At 40.7% G+C, this 18,003-nt stretch overlaps 1 long non-coding RNA gene across 3 annotated transcripts in view; it reads left to right on the top strand.

Annotated features, from left to right (window-relative positions):
• LOC114012574 (uncharacterized) overlaps nucleotides 1–18,003 on the top strand; it is a 28,208-nt gene that overhangs the window by 3,932 nt on the left and 6,273 nt on the right. For 2 of the 3 annotated variants that reach the window (XR_003555118.2, XR_003555121.2), the window contains exons 2-4: nucleotides 909–1,068; nucleotides 1,666–2,312; nucleotides 3,273–8,920. This is a non-coding gene — a long non-coding RNA (uncharacterized LOC114012574). Of the gene's footprint in view, nucleotides 1–908; nucleotides 1,069–1,665; nucleotides 2,313–3,272; nucleotides 8,921–18,003 lie in introns of those variants that run through there. The other variant, XR_003555119.2, reaches the window with a different exon arrangement.

Below are 18,003 nucleotides of genomic sequence, written 5' to 3'. Positions count from 1 at the left end.
ATTTGCATCTCTGTTCTACAGTTTGCTTGAAGCAAATGGTAGCAGTACCAGTAAATAATGGAGAATGACAATAAAAGTAGGCTCAGGCTGTATTGTGTACCTTATGGAGATAAAATGCTTGTAACCTTGGCATCCTTTATACAACACTCACTGAACAAATAAGAGGAAGTTTTGCATTAGCTGTGGAGACATGAACTCAGTAAAATATTGATACATGGCTTAGCTCGTTTTCTTTGATATCATGAAGTTTTATATATATTTAAATATAAAACTAATTTGTGCTTAAATTCAAAGATGACTTGCTGGCATTCCTTCATGATATAGTCTGTTCTGTATACAGATGGCATTGCAGATCGGCAGCACATGATGTGTTTTTCTTTACCATTTACTTCTTTTATGACACACTGTACTTTACTCAACATGCCTACATGTTGCTTATGTTCCTGGATGTTGCTTTAGTGTTACTGAGGTCTAACAAGCAAGCCTGTGCAGTAATATGAAACATTCTTCCACTGATAGAACAAGGGGTGATGAAAAATGTCTTAATGGTGTTTACTATTTGCACAAAGGCACTGCACAATTTTCTATGTTCCTTGATGAGATTTGTACTTTCTACAAATACAGTTGTTTCAATATGCTGTAGCAGTTCTAATTTCACCTTTATGTGGATTTCGTATTATGTATGAAAGTGGAAATGCACTTAAAGTTTAGAAAAAATCTTAAACTGTCCTTTAGTTCTACTACTAACATTATTTAGTAATATGTAACAATAACTTAACTGTGCCCATACAGATAACTATTCGTGTAGGGAGTGAAATAATTGTAGTTGGTATATAATTAAGACTTTGTTATCCAAAGATGACAACCTTTTTATAATGTGGTTATGAATTACTGTATCTATTTTACAGATAGAAAATGGGAGGCAAATGGGTACTGACCCCTGGTTAGTCACAAGAAGTCACAGAGAATTGGAAAAGAATGCAAGTCCACCAGCCTATAACCTGGCATCCTATTCCATGGACCATGTTTTTCTCCCAGTCTGAAAGAAACTCAGTTCCCAGTGATCAGGTATTCATAATCCCTCGTCTGCGGCATGGGAAGGGCACTAGCAACAAATTCTCCTCAATTAAGCTATTAGAAGAGAGGGATGAGGAGGTAAATGCATTCACACACTTAGCATTAGACACTTAAATGCCCAGGCTAGGAACCTGCACCCCTCCTGTAGTTAACTGAATCTCTCCTGACTATGTACAGAGTCCAGACAGCTATTTTCCTAAGTTAGTCTCCCAAGCCAGGTACCAAAAGCTATAAGGAAGAACAGCTCCCAGATAGCCTACACGATTTTAATTTTTACACACATTGCTTCTGTATTCAGGCTTAATATTAATTTAAGCTTAAGAATGTTTTGATGTGTAAATAAACTGATGTAAGAGATACTGCTCTTTTCAACAAGGCTGTGAAAGGCTAGTGTGACTTCTATTGGCATCTTCTCACTTTCTGATGTTAACAATCCGTGAAGTTCAAACACCAGTTCAAAAAAAGGGATCAGCATATTTTTGCAGCAGCTTTGAACCTTCTTTATTTAAAAGGGCAGCTAGAACTATAATTAGGTACAGCTAGTCTTCATTACTTAGCTCATTTATTATTTATGTCTTCCTCCCACAGTGCCTGTGAACCTCAGATCTTGTGCTGACAGAGATGAGAGTCTGAATGTTGCTCTGCTTGCAGTCCTCGTGGCATGGCCCTTGATTCATAAGCTGGGCTGAGGGTGCTGACCAAATGCAACCAGTGATGTTGCAGCCTCTAACATCCCGAGCAAAGCATTTACCACTTTCTCCACCTTTCAGGCAAGCAATCACAGATGAATCCCCCTGTACACAGTACTACCTGCATATATCGTAATTCTTATCACTCCCTCACTGCAGTCTCTCCCCACCTCATGCTGGGTAAATTTTTTTTTGACATTTTGAGGGTTATTGTTATTAAGTTCTGCAGGTCTTCTGGGAGGTGAGAGGAAACGTAACTGTTATTTTCAGTGGAGTTAAATGCAGGAAGGACATAATGGGATGGAGTTTTAGACTGTCATTCTTTTACGCTGCTGATGGTCAGTGTGTTACTGTATTTTTACAAAGCTCATCCATGACCAGAATGGTGAAGCTAGTAACAAGTTGCATTGCCTTGTCATACTCTTTAAGAACAAGTTTCGTCTTTCCTGCAGTATGCAGCTTTCATCTTTGTGGGATGTCTTCCTCCCTGAATCCTTAACTGTGAAGGACTAGCAGATGGAAAGGCAAGAACTTGAGAACAACCTGGTGGGTATTGAATGGGTGAGGTTAAAATGGAATACAGTAGAATTGCTAAAGTAGATTTTAAATTTCTGCAGAGCTTCCCCCCCCTCCCCCTTCTAAAGAAAATAAATAAAGGTTTAGACTACAAGTTGTTTTAGAAGGAGGGCAGTGCAGAAAAGGAAAACCAGTGACCTACTTAAAAATAAATTAAAATGCATTAAACCTCTTGGGGTTGAGGTTACAAAAAATAGTAACAAAAATATGGCAACACAATCAATGCGAGCATGAAAGAAGACAACATCTTCATTTCTTCCCTAGAGGCAAGGCAATTCTACCAGGAATGAATTTTACTTCTGGTCAAATTATTATTATGCAGTTGTTATTATTATGCTGTTTAAAGGGTTGTTTTTACTTTGCCTAGTCAGACTTCTAGGTGCTGACTTTCTAACGTGTTAGTATCTTGTCTGAAAACAAATGCTTCTTACCCTGTCAGGTATCCTAGGGCACAAATAAGTTTCTGCCATCCTTGTCTATTAACCTTATATTAGAAGCTAGTTTGTCTATTAACCTTATTAATTAGAACAGTTATACTGTATTTCAGTAACTCCTTTTTTAAAACTTTTTTTTTTTTTTTACCTATTGCATAGACACCATCCTGGATGATCAGAAGCTGTTTTTAATTTGTCCTTTAATCTTTGATCTGTCCACCTTGGATGGTCCTTCCAGTACTTAATGCTTCTGTTGGCACAGCTTTTATTATCATCAGGTCACATCAGTTTTTCCCTTTCATCAAAGCAGGTCCCCAGGGAGTCTATTTTGCCTCATGTAAATCAAAACATGCAGACCTAGTCAGAGCTACCTTCACAACTCTACGGATAATAATTACAAGCTCCGGAATTACATTTGTCTTATATCCAAAGCTTTGAGAGTAATTAAGTGTGTTGGGAACAGACAGGCTAATTTGATACCTTTGTGGATTATTAGGATCCAGCTCCTGTGATGAAAGAAATCGCTGCCAAGTTGACAGGAGCATCCTGGTGCACAGGTCCTGCTTACAACACAAGAGCCTCCCACGGCTGTGTGCCCTGCACACTCATGCCATTCCAGCACCCAGCACCAAGCCTGGGTGCCAACAGCATGACTGCGCCAGAGTTCGGGCCAGTCTTTCACCACCAAAAGCTGGCACAATGATTCATGATCGCCACACTGATCAGAAGTGTGGAGACAGGAGACAGAGGAGCTGTGTACCAGGTGCCCAATGGGAAGAAGTTTCCTATGTGTGCGAATATCTAAAATAATCTTTCGATTCCTTGTTAAAGTTCTTCTTTGCTCTGATACCTAAAACCCCCATGACAACAGTTAAGACTGTTGGAACTGATACCAGTCACACTGCTGGGTACTGTCGTGTCATTTCCTTGCGCTTCCCCATCTGTCCTGTAAGTACTTCTGTCCTCTCCTGTTTAATGCTTTGATTTAACCTGGAGACTAGGATAGGGTGCAAGAGGGGCTTTAGTCAGAGGAACAGTTCCAGTGACAAAACTACTTCTAACGTGGGTCCCTGCAAAAAAAGAGCTATATTGGAAATTACTGTAAAGGGTTGAGTGGAAGAGCGATGTGAAGGAAAGGGGAACCAAATCCTAGTCCTGATGTAGATTCATTCTTCTCTCCCACAGTTTCGTATCCATTTGTGGTATGGTTGATTCTAAACTGTCAAATGTAATATTTATAATCTCAAAATCTGCTCAAATCAGTAGATGTTCAGTGCTTAGAATGCTGTCTCCTATTTTGCATGTTCTAACTGTAATTGGTGTTAAGTTATTCCTATTTATTCTGGAAATACAAAATGTGTTACTTTGCTCTTAATCTGCATAGACTGAAACCATCTGCTGTGGTTCACAGTTGAAGAACAAGAGATTATACATTCCATCTAGTATTTATATCCAGCCTTCATTAAACAAGTAATCGTTACTGCTACCAAGTTTTAAGTCAGGGAAGTGTACAGTCATAATCTGAACATTGAAGCACATGAATGATCCATTCCCTTTTTTAAAAAAAAACCCAACATTTAAAGACACTTTTGTCTTTTGCTTCTACCTAATGCTGAGAAGGCAGCTTTTAGTGGCTTAGGTAGAGAAGGAGTGGAGGCTGTTGTCAGATGAGTCACTGACTTAACTCCATGCTGAGTAAAAGGTGATTTGACAAAAGAAGGAAAATCATGCTGTACTCAGTTGCGGGATCAGCTAGTTTGCTTCCAGAATGGCAGGAAGCAAGAGTCAGCAGGGATAGCTTTGCAGTGAGATGACCTATTTGAGAAATAAAGGTTTTTTTGCATTACACAGACATACTACAAGCCTGCCTGAATTAAAGCAGAAACATGAGGCATCCTGTTTGCCTTCAACCCAGACATACCACAAGACTGTTTGATTTAGGAAGTGAAATATTGTGTAATATTTGTTTGCTTGGCATAGTTGCACAAAAATAGTAGAGCTAAGATAACTGTACCCAGTCTGCAAAAAAATGGAAAGAATCAGATATCCAGCATGCAGTCTGCAAATGGGTAGCACCCACTGAAGAGGCTGGACAGGACCTATGTGCAGAAGAGTGTAAAATCTGTCTGACAGGTCAGAACAGACTGGACCTGACCTAGGGGAAGAGGAAGTAAACCTTTGGGCCAGCCTGGGCTTGATCCATGGGAAAGCTGTATGTAAAGACGAGTGAAATACAGTAGAGCTTGGGGAACTTCCTTTGGTTTTTGCTTGCCCTGCTGGAGAGCTCTCAAATCCAGCCACCACAGCCTTGGAGGCTAAGAATCATCACATGATGTAGCCACCAGAAACCACAATGCAGCATCTGTCCCACAGTATTGTAGACCTAAGGCTTCACGTTTAGGTCTGTATGTTTAATTAATGCATGATTTTTTGCTTGTTAAAAGATAGATTGCCTAAAAGCTGAGCATAAATAGGTAACTGCTTGAATTATTGACTGGCTCTTCCCCTCAGAACCCTCCCATTACAATGGTCCCCAGGTTGCAGCTGCAACAGTGGGTGAAAAGCAGTTTCTGCTACACACACCAGTTTGCCAGGCTTTGCAGGGCTTGAAAAGAAACTCCTGCTGGGATGAGTAATACCGCACAGAAGCTGAGGACAAGAACAGGGTATCTGTGAATCCAGTGGACCATGCCTCCTGTGTTGGTAGGTACTGGAGTGCTTTTAATGCATGCATTGAACACCGAGTATTCTCATTGGGTTTGGATATTCGAAATATGTAGACAGAATTGTATCTCCCACATTACCCATGCCCACTGTCTGTCATCCTCTAGCAATCAAATACTGATTCAGTCTTGGTCTTAAATCCAGCTAAATTACACCAGAGGTGAATTTGGTCCTCTCTGATTGGTAAGTAGATTTTGCTTCTGTCCTAAATAAACCAGAGAAAGAAATAAAAGCAGCAAGGCTGAATGTGTTAGAGCAGATCTGAATCCTTCTTTAGCTTTTTTCTGTGATGCAAGTCTTCACCTCACTATCTACCCTTATGTCTCCTAGAATATACTTCGAATGCTGCTGCTGCTGCACTCTTTCTGGAACTGTTTACTCAAATAATTTGTTATATTTGTGCAACATTTTACAAACAAGATAGGTTGAATTTTTTCCTGTTGCCATAATTCAACAGGCTTCACTTAGGTTTGCCTAGAAGGAATTTGGTCCAGTTAGTTTTGTTTACAGATTTGTTCAAAATCAGGAAATGCTTTTAAACTCTAGGTCTGCACCTAGTTTTCTGGCTGACCTTAGAACTGGAAAATGCCAAGGCCCATTTTTTGCTCTTGAAAAATGGCACTTATGAATAAACTTAAGAATCTTCCAGTTCCTTATTTTGAGATTTTAATTGTATTTTCTGTAAAAAAATCTTTCAACCACCAATCTTTAGACTGTTTCCAAAGAAAAAGTTCTTTCCCCCATCCTTTTAAGGGAGCAAGTTTCCCCATAATTACCCTGGTCTGACTTTCTAGAGGAAGCAATACAGCAAGATCTAATCTGCTGAAAGGGGGAACCACAGAGCTTCTGATTCTGATGGATTTAATCTACAGTCTGTTTGAAGAGACTGAACCTTTGGCTGTCTTTAAATATACAGCATGTATTTCGTGTCATATAAAAGATTTTAGCATAAGGGGATGATACAAGGCAGTGTTGTGACCCTGTGAGCAGCCCAGAGAGATTTGAAGAGCATAAGGCAGAGCTCCTCAGTGACAGGGACCCTCAGAACTGGGTAGGTGTAAAATTATCTTACATCTAAAGATCTTGTAAGATGATTCAAGCACAGCACAGAATCTCACCTCGGCGCTTTGTATCACTGTACTCCCCATATGTAATTATGAATATAACACTTCTCCCTCAGTCTGGAAAGGCCTGAGATAATGAGCTTATCCTCACAGCATCTTTATGCCTGGATGAACGCTAGTTTGGTTCTGAAGGTCTTAGCCTTTATAGCTGGGCCTTACAGCTGCTGTAATCACCTGACTTCAGAGAAGTTCTAAGAAATAATTTCAGGTCCTGTTACCATATATAAGTATAAAGCATATATATGCAAAGAACATATGTAAGTCTGTTTGGTTAGGCAGCCATCCTTACTGATTTAGAAGTGTGAAACTTCTCCCCTCATGTGTAATACCACAGCATCATACTTGCATTCAGCAATATTCTGCTGGTTCAAAACAAACAAAAAGAGACACCTTTTCAAGCAATGCGTACTTAAATGTGGAACTTACTGCCATGCAGAGCGATCAAGGCCAAACCATATGCATGTTGAGAATATGGAAATAAGACAAATCCATTAACACCACCACCACCCCAAAAAAAACCCAAACGAAAAAAAAACAGCAAACAAAAACCCACCAAAGCACAAATACCACCTCTAGGCAAGTGCCTGAGCTTCAGGCTGGTGGGAGCTGGAAGAATTTGCCATCAGTATTCGTTTGCCCTGTTACCATGTGCCCCATGCTCTACTGTGGGCCACTGCTGGACTGGGTGGACCTTCAGTGTGACCTCTCGCAGCCACTTCCATCTCCGCATGTCACTGTTAACACACAAGCGCGGAACAGGGGCTTATGGCGATGCTATGTTTTCACAGGCAAAATCGCAAACACCACGTCCGGGTGAGGATGTTTTTCAGATGTTCAGTTCACTGAAAACAACGCAAGAGGGAAATTTTTTGAAGCCTTAAGGTTAGTATTTGTTAAGCGACGAGGTTCGAGTCCTGCAGAACGCTGTCCTGCGGCAGTCTCGGCCGCCTTTATGCGGTGAGCACTGTATTTACAACAAGGTTCAATCAACAGCACCATCAGAGCTCCCCCGCGAAGGTATGGCCGATCTCGTTACCACGAAGCGAAAGGATGACGTAAAGAGCAGGCTTTAGCGTCAGAGAGGGACAGCCACTGAGCGAACTGCTGGTTGCCGGCACAGGCAGTGCCTTGTCCTGCCCCCACCCCGCCAGCCCCCCGCATTGCCACGCCGCAGCCGCAGCGCTGCCCTTGCGGATGGTACCGAGCAGCCCGGCAGCCCCACGTGGTTTAGCCCGGTGGTTTAGCGCCGCCCAGCGGCCGGCGGTGGCCACTGCGGGGGCTGAGCGGGGGCTTCCGCTGGAGCCCGGTGCCAGCGTTGAAGCGGAGCTGCCGCCGCGCGCGCCTGTGGCGAGGGACTGCACCGGCCTGGTCTGTGGGACAGCTGCTGCGGCTGTCTGAGTGAACGTGAGCCTTAACGCCTCAGGGGAGTAGAGGAAGAACCAGCCCTACGTAAATACCTGCAGAATCAAAACATACTGGGTTGGTAGAGCCGACTTCGGTGATAGTAGCATTTTTCATGAAATTGGCAATCAGGTGGTTTGTTATATAAGCATCAATGAAAAAATTTAGGAAATAAATGGCAGCATGAAGTGCTAGTCAAAGGGTCCATCAACATGAATCACAGAACGGTCAGGGTTGGAAGGCACCCCTGGAGATCACCCGGTCCAACCCCCTGCTAAAGCAGGGTCACCTACAGCAGGTTGCACAGGATCGTGTCCAGGCAGGGTTTGAATGTCTCCAGAGAAGGAGACTCCACAGCCTCTCTGGGCAGCCTGTGCCACTGCTCTGTCACCCTCAGGGTAAAGAAGTCCTTCCTCATATTCAGATGGAGCTGCCTGTGCTGCAGTTTGTGCCCGTTGCCCCTTGTCCTGTCGCTGGGCACCGCTGAAAAGAGCCTGGCCCCGTCCTCTTGACACTCACACATGGGATATTCGTGTGCATCTGTATGCATTGATAAGATGAGTTTGAGAAGACTACTCACAGTAAGTGTGAATTATGCCTATAATCCTAAATGAGTGTCATGGTATGTTGCATCGTATTCTGTTATGTATATGCTGTTTATATACTATAGGAAGAAAATCCAGTTTCTATAAATTTCTAAATATCCTAGCTGCGCAGCTGAGAACTACTTATTTTAATCTGAAACATATTGAATAGAGGGTCTGGTAGCTGGTACTATGCAAAAATTCTGTTTGCATTCATCTATGATTTTCTTCAGTCATTTCTGCTTTTGGGTTCATCATGGCATTGTATATACCCATTTTGAACTATTGGTAATAAAGTATTTCCACTTTAATCACAGTAGCATAAAGTCTCCAGACATGTATAAGAGATGTTGTTTGTATATTCCGGATAAAGCGTAGTGGAGTAGATAACTCTGTGGTGTAGTATGCCATTTCTTATATACATTTATATTTTCCTTGGATAGCTACTAAGTTAAACGCTAGAAAGAACCTAAGTCAAACACTAGGAAGAAAGCACTGTACAGTATTTTTTTCTTAACTGTGCCATGTTCTAGACTGCAATGCTTAATAGCTAAGTTTTGAGCTGTGGGGGTTATCTCTTTTCCTTCTCAGGTACGTCTTACTAAAGCATGACCCTAAAGCATGACCCTTACCAAAACAAAAAACCTGTGAACAATGCTGGTGTTCTGAAGGAGGCATTTCCAACTCCCAAACTCCCCAAGCATTTTTAATGTCAGAAGGGAGACATCATTTTACCACCCAATCAATAGGTGGCCCTGCTCTCTCCTGCTCGGACAGGTGCTCTGGGAAGGGCCTCCTCTCCGCTGGTTAAGACTGTCCATTCCTCTGCACTTAGGAAAGACTGGTAAAAGGTGGGAATTGTCCCAGTGCAAAAATCCACTTCTATAAAGTTAGATCATGTCTTGATAGGCTGAACACAATGCCTACAGTAGACAATGCACAGTATTTCCAAGCTACGCAACATATGACACAGAAGGAGGATGGTGACTAGGGTGATAATGTTGTCCTTCACAAATCTGAAATACATCCTGGAATATCTTTGTTAATATAATTATCCTCTGATGACAGTATGCAAGATAAAATAGAGCAAGCACCAGATACTCTTCACCTGACCCTGTGGCTCCCTTCTTTGTCAGGATAACTTGCATTATATGGAACGGTTCCTTTCATGAAAAATGGTAGAAAAAATCTACTGTATAAGGGCTACTCAGATTAAATTTATCCAGGGAAATTTACCTCCTTTTGCTTATCCTATAGCCAATGGGGTGAGGTAACTTTTCCTATAGTCCAGAACAGGTGAAATATTGTGTAAAGGAGCTGACTATAAAAGAAGCTCTGGGAAATTAGTGCCCTAGGAAAGAGTTAAGAATATCACTGATTATATTGATCAAACTTCATAATTTAAAGAAAACTGTGTGCATGTTGCTCTGACCCTGCAAAGCTCTGGCAAGGGAGTTTATGCTCAGGAAGAACTTTGAGCAAAGTGTAAGCTGCTATACAAACTTGTCCACATAAGGAAGTGCTGTGCCTCAAATATATGCCTATCTGCAGAGCATATGCTTTTCCTATTGCTGCCTTGTGGGCAGGAAGATAATTTTCAGCAGGTCTTTGAGAAGAGTGTGCACTTCTTTACACTGCTTTGCCAACAAAATGGCTATCTGAGATTTTTATGGGACAATTCCACTTTAGCTGGAGGGTCTCTGCAACAAAGGCTGCCTGAAAAAAACCAGCATACCTTTGGTGATTCAGGGAGCGCAATGACACCTCGATGTTTTTGGGACAGCATGATGTTTGGGTGTCTTACCATCCAAATGATAAGTTTTCCAACTATAAAGACAATTTCTCTCACTTGAATGAGCCCAAAAGGAGATAACATACTGGCATTATATTACTCATATTCATATTAATTCATATGTTCAAATCTTTCCAGGAAACTGAGGCCTATAATTTGATATGAAGCATTCTTGTGTTTTTGCCCTTAGTGGCAACATTTTTAATGCAAATAACAGCTATCAAAACATTCAGCTGCAAGCACAGCTTTGGGATTTGCACGTGTAAACACAGATGTACTCATATGGAGCTCCACTTATTGAAAATGTGGCCCAGTTTATGCTTTGGTTCATACAGGAGGAAGAATTAAGAGGCACTAGTTTGCATGTAAGTCCAGGGATGTCGAGCTCCACATGATAAAATTTTGAAGCAAATTAAATAATAGGAACATGCTGCCATCATTTTCAAGACCTGTATCACCAGGGCTTAATCCTAGACGTTTTCTTTATCATTGCAACATTTTAATGATTCCCATAACATCTGGATGCAACCATAAGACTTCAGACCACTTAATCATTTATAAATGCTCTTTTCTACATGTTTTTTGTGTTTTGAAAATGAAAGCATTGTCAGAAAACTGTAAAGCCTGGTTGAGTGAGGACCTCAACTTTAGGTCTTCTCAGCTTGCTTTTCCTCCTATTCTGTAGGTGAGCAAACGGTTGCATAGCGTTGGAGGTTGAGTACTGAGCTCCAGCCCTGCTTTTACTTGCCAGGCTTATGAAACTCTGGCTCCCTGCTACTGCAGTCCTTCATCGTGCTTAGTCTGAGGAAGAACAGTCATTGACAGGCCAAGTTCTCTACATGAGATGTTGGGTACCTGATTTTTCCAAAATACCTTGTCAACCAAGAACTGGCTCTTGACTCATTTCTTCAGTGCTGTGTCCTGACTACCCTTGGAAGATGCCTCTGATGAAATACTGTCTGTGTATCCCATTGCCCACTGAAAACTGACTTTTCTTAAGATTAATAGAAGTATTTTAAGCAATTTTTCTATCTTCATGGCCCTTGGAATTTCCTAAACATCTCCAAGCAAAGCTAAGTGATTTATTTTCAGAGCTCAGCAGTTCCTCTTATTTATAGAACTGTGAGGACACTCCTGGCTGTGTAAGAAATCTTAATATAACCAAATCTTCATCCCCCAAATGGCAATGAAGAATACTGCCTAATTCAGCACACATTTTTATAAGCTAACCTTTGCAAGGCAGTAGCTTGTGGATAGCAATTTCTCATCTCCCTTGCTATGCTGCAATTTAGTCCTCTGGAAAGGCCTTTCAGGTAAATTTACCAAAGACAAACGTAATGACGATGATATATTAAAAGCTCCCAAGCTGGTTAATCTTTAGAGGCAATGGAAATTTATTGAGAGCAATAGAACAGCCTGTGCTGGCCTCTGGTCACAAGATAAAAAATGTGTTTATTTTTAAAAACCTGAGTGAGGGTTGAGCTTCACAATCTATTTTCCACACTATTCCACTGAGTTCAAGGAACCTTTGGTGCTAGACAGGGAAAACACAGCAGCCTGGATGCCCAGGGCTCTCTGAACACCAGCAGAGTCTCAGTGTCAGAACTGGAATACAAATGCCCAGTAAGGTGAGCCAGGGGTAACTGTTCCTCTGAGGCGCCCGTATTCAGGATTGTCGTGATAACACACGTAGATGCAACACCTACTGTGTAGCCATCTCATCCTGTGGGGTACCATGAGATATAACAGCTTACATGATAGTTGAGGTTGTGCTTTACGTGATTTTTTTTATTAATGGGGAATCTCTAATGCAGAACGGAAGAGATTATTTAAGGATGTTTTTCTCTGGGGAAGTTTATAATCTGTACTGGTTTAAACAGATCACTGAGGGTATGTTAATTTTAGTCCCTTTGTGAACCCCTATGTGATTTTAAGCTTGTTTTCACTTTGGCTTAAACTGCTTTTGAAAAGAAATATCTTGAACTGAAAAGAGACAGTCCAAATCCTGAGAGACACTATCTACAGAAGTTGTCACACCTCAGTAGTAGCAGTGTAACTATTATTCTTATAGCTGTTTGGAAAATTTCCTTTCACAGGCAAGTTTCTGCAGAAAGTTTCTGTAGCAGAGACTATACCCAAAAATGCTCCCATTTTATTTCCCTGGGGTAGCAGCAGTTGGAAGCTCTGCTACTGCTTGTGAGCCAGTTACAAGGGAGGGAGGGAGAGGAATGTTGATCCAGCACTTTGTAGATGGTTACATTGGCTATATAACTAATTTCACTAATGGAACATGAATTTTCACTAATGGGTTATCACCAGAAATACTGTTATAGGTAACAACTCTTCCATAATACACCATTTCTGACTGTGAACAATTGCAAGTTACAGAGGGGATGGAAAATACACCAGAACACCTGATTCTCTTTCATCTTGAAGATACCCAATGCATAAGAAAGACTTGAAAATAGATGAAAATATAATCTACCTTTAGACAGAGCTTTTACTCCACCAGAGTGACAGCAGCATGAGAGAAGGAGGAGCCAAGTTTAGAGTAACAACGGTTGTAGATAAATAAAGAAAATATGGTATTACTTCGGAAAGTACTAACAGTTGAGAAATGATGTAACCCAGGAGCTGTACTTAGTACATTAAAGAGATTTAAAATGTATATCTATTCTTTATATTGTTGTAATAGTATTTGTTCATGAAATTGTTAACTGCAATTGCTGTGAAGAAGTGTGAAAAAACCTGAGCATCTGAAGCATGATATTGCAAAAACTAGGCAGAAATTTAAAATATCTTATCTATAAGCTTTCAAGCATTACGATTTCTAAGCAGAGGCAATGTCCTAAACCAGACCTCTGTTAAGCCCAGAAAGAAAAGAACTGAAGTATCAGAAGTATGTGTCTGGCAAAAGGTTTATTTTACTGCCCCTAGTTTATGATTGAGAGTGCAATATATACATATAAATACATAAAATGAAATGCAAAAATATCCATATGTTTATTTATAAGTCCAGTTATTATGCTTTACAATCAAATAATAGCAAGATCAAGACAATATTACTATTGAAATATCCAACTTCAGTCACAGCTTTGTATCTAGTTATATAAATACAAACAGGTAACATAGCTCTACCTTCTGAAAATCTGGTGTTGACAAAATTCTTGATCAGGTGGAAGGAAGGACTACAGAAGCATCAGTCTGCACGTAACATCCTAGGGAAATACAGTCCCTAATAATGTAAGTATGGACCGTACTGCAGATAACTGTAGTTTCAAGTATTCCGGTGACCCCAGGCTAGCGATACAGCTGTTTTATATCACAACAGGGAGTTTAATTGTGGTGGTTTCAAATTCAAACAATCCAGAGATTTTGTTTCTATGGCAGCATCAGCCCTCCACTGCAGAAGTCCAAATGCATGTGACACCATTCAAGTCCTTTCACATGTGCCCATTTTATTTCATAATAAAACCTTTGAGAGCCAGCATTTAACCATGCTAACACAGCCACTGCGTTAAGTAAAGTTCAGGGTACTGTTTTTAGGAAATACATTTCACAGCATTTAGCTTCATGACAAGAACCATGACTCATAACACTGAAGAATGTTTTCATTGCTAATAATAGGCTGCAATTAATATTTTTCCTGAAAAACAGTTTCTACTGTTACATAAGTCTGCAGGTGATGATCTCAGGGACTATATGATATTCTTATTTCAATCAGTCAGATGCTAGAATATTCTATAACAACTGAACTGGGTTTTATTTATTCTTATATGAGTCCTATTACTAGAGGAGCACCTTACATCTTCAGTGTATTTGTCCTCTCACTGTCCCTGTGAAGTAGGACGATGTTTATTAAAAGGTCTTTTAAACCTGTGGATCTTGCTTGCCAACATTTTAAATATTTCTGCAAAATGTGGCATTGATATATGTGACATGTGTACGTATGTTGGCTTACCCGAGAAAAACAGCCCTCCTTTTTTTTAGATTGCCACATTATTAACCTGTTTCCTGCTTCAAGGAACTCACAGATGGAGATTAAAAGAGATTTTTATGTGGTCATGGAGGTCTGTGAGGAGGAAAATTGTTCCCTGGTTTCCCAGTTTCCCGTTTAGTGCCATAACACAAGGCTGCTCTGTTCAAAGGCTGCAGCTGCGTGTTGCTGCGCTGTTCTTCCACTTTACCAGGAAACCAGCAGAGCTACATCACTTTCTTGTCATGCTGAAGTCCCTGCAACTTCAAAAAGCCATTTGCAGGTAACTGATTTGTTTTGCTTGGTGGACTGAATGAGTTACCGTTGCGAGCTTTACGCTTTCCTGTAGCCGCCCGAGTACAAAATCAGAGGGCTTCTGCATGGCAGTGTCTCACTTTTGACAGATGTTGCAAGATATTGTATGAAATACGAGAGCTTGGGCTGGAGGCAAAGCATTGCACAATGTGAGTGAAGAGACTTTCAAAATAATGTAGATAAAATTATGTGAGAAGATCTCTCAATATTAGAGACTCCTGTGTATGTTTTTCTCCACATAAGGACTATAGGGTAGCAATAAATAATTTGTACATACGTATGAGTAGCCTGGAAGCATCTCTTAATTCCTCAGTCAGTAAGTCACCAGTCACTTGCGGCGAATCAAGAGACGGGACGCAGCTTGATGCAAGCAAATGTCAATTTATTGTACAGAAGCACGAGTTTTTATACACTTTCAGAAGCTGCGCGTTTTAAACTAATTGGTTCTTGAAGCTAAGCCTTGCATACTAGGCAGTCCCTGATTGGTGGTTAACTACCAGCAATTAACCGCAAGGTGTTACCTTTCCTCGGCACCATCCTTGGCGCCATCCGTCTCCCACTCCCCTGTGCTCTGCAAACATGCCTCATCATGTTAATTGTTGTCTAGACAAGCTCGAGCACATTCCCCTCAGCTAACTGATTGCCATGCATGGTCCTAGTTTCCAGCCCGCTCCTGCAGTCACTTTACTTTTAGAATCATATTTTAGCGTATGTTTGGATGTTTTTCTTTGCATAATGAATTTTTTTGCCAGGCCTTAGTAGGTCTTTGTAAATGCATGGCATTTACACGGGCACCTCAGTATGTTCGTGTTAAGAGTGCACTGCGCTTCATTCCTGTCAATTTCCATAAGAGAAAAATGGCATTTACCTTCAGGTTATGATGGAAAGGATGGCTTGCAACCCTCCCTCCAAGACTGGAATTACTCAAGCTAAAGGGAAAAGAAATCTCCGTAGGCAGACTTATTGAATTATTGTTCTGGAGATTGTATTTTTCTATCAAGTTCAAGGTCTAAGATCTAAGAGAAAGGGAAGTAAGTGAAAGTGGAAGAAGAACTGATGGATGACTGAAAAAGATTGCTTGGATACTGTCTATTTGAAATTGTTTTCCAGTCATGATGTACATAGTATCTTACTTGTTAATTCATTATTTATATCCTTAAATCTAGACATTTATTTAAATGAATACAAAAGTTGAGACAGTTGCAGCCAGAATACTGATGGCCTTTTTATACATTAAAAATAACAGCAGATGCCTCATCAGTCTTTAAAAGAGCTACAGAGTTTGTTCTGAGGGCAGTAAATCTGGCTTTTGTACCAAGCAAATTTGTAGAAACTGTAAGAGACAATATAATCAGTCAGTGAGTAGAGTGTAAATATGAGATACAGGGGGAAAATCAGCTCAAATTTCTTTCTATTTGCAAGTTTATTACAGTGTTTTGAAGGTGTCAATGAGCAGATGATTACAATTGTTTATACATAAGGATTTAAAAAAATCTTTCAAAAAGATTTCTTACCAAAGGCATGTGAATCTATCATGATCTAAACCAGAAGATATCGCAGGGATTAACACTGTGTTGAAAAATAGGAAACAAATGGTAGGAGTTAATGTTCTGTTTTCACAAATAAATTTCACATTTAATGAAAATCTTGCCATTCATCTTGAAAGGGTAGCACTTGAACTGGGAAGGATGCTAAGAAGAATGGCAGCATTGACCTGCAAAGTGGAACAACTTCCACAGAAGAAAAGCAACTAACCTCCAGCCCTTCAACTTGGAAAACAAACTGTGGAGGGAAGATGGGGGGGAGATGTGATAAATTTTATAATACCATGAGTAGTTCAGAGAAGGTGATTAAGGAGTGGCTGTTCATTATTTCTCACAGTATGAAAAGTACAGAATATTCAGGGAAATTACTGGGTGTCAGGTTTAAGAGCAAACAAATGCAAGTTCTCTTTCCACAGGGTACATGATTAAATCATTAAACTCAATGCTGCAGAATGCTATCGAGCCCAGAGTATAAAGGTCTTCAAAAAGGATTTAGAAACAGTCATTGGAGACCCTCTAGCTCATGACATCCTAATTCAGGTGGTTGCAAAATGAAGCCCGTAATGAATGACTTTGAAGACACTAAGTTGATGATTTACCTCTGATATTTGTGTTCTGATAGTCAATTTGAAGTAAATGTGACATATTAATCCTGTAATTGTTTCCCAAGAATATCTTTTAAATGTTGTAGATGAAAAACAACCGCAGCAAGGCTATTAGGTTGAGGGAGGTGATTCTGCCCCTCTACTCTGCTCTGGTGAGACCCCTCCTGGAGTCCTGCATCCAGCTCTGGAGTCCTCAGAACAGTAAAGACAGGGACCTGTTGGAGCGGGTCCAGAAGAGGGCCACCAAAATGACCAAAGGGCTGGAACACCTCTCCTGTGAGAACAGGCTGAGGGAATTGGGGTTGTTTATCCTGGAGAAGAGAAGGCTCTGGGGAGACCTTATTGTGGCCTTTCAATATTAATGGGGGCTGATAAGAAAGATGGGGACAGAATTTTTAGTAGGGCTTGTTGCAATAGGACAAGGAGTAATGGTTTTAAACTAAAAGAGGGTAGATTTTGATTGGACATAAGGAAAAAAATTTCTACTATAGGGTTGGTGAAACAGTGGAACAGGTTGCTCAGAGAAGTGGTAGATAGCCCATCCCTGGAAACATTCAAGGTCAGGTTGGATGGGGCTTTGACCAACCTGATCTAGTTGAAGATGTCCCTGTGCATTGCAGCGGGGGTGGACTAGATGACCTTTAAAGGTCCCTTTTAACCTGCACTTTCTATGATTCTATGATACAAAGACACTGTCACCTTAGTGAACACCTGTGAGTAGGCGCCAGAGAATTGCTTTGCTTGAGAAATTTGAATATCCTTACGGACACTATGAGTCATTATTTGTGTTTTATTGCTGTGAATAAATAAATACATGCCTTTTTCTCAGCAAAATTCTGCGAAGACATCTTTCCACACAGCTACATATGAGACGTGGGATGGATTCTTGTTTTTGTTTTGTTGTGTGCATGAAACATTACATACCACCCTAATCTTTGGAAGAGAAGACTGGCTCATTCAGCACTCCTTTGGCTGACTAAGAAATGATGCCAGGAAGTTTTAATGTCGGTCTCTGCAGTGTCTTTTTTTAGGCAGATTAGCAACAGTTCCCTCTTAGATTCTTATAGCAGATGTTGTTATACTGCTGGAGCGCAAAACAGAGTGCAAAATATCTCTCTGGAAGGCTGAAGTTAGAAATGTGGGTGAAAAGAAATACAGGATT

Source organism: Falco peregrinus, chromosome 3 (assembly GCF_023634155.1).
Source record: "Falco peregrinus isolate bFalPer1 chromosome 3, bFalPer1.pri, whole genome shotgun sequence".
Taxonomy (NCBI): domain Eukaryota; kingdom Metazoa; phylum Chordata; class Aves; order Falconiformes; family Falconidae; genus Falco; species Falco peregrinus.
This window is presented reverse-complemented; position numbering and strand designations above follow the sequence as displayed.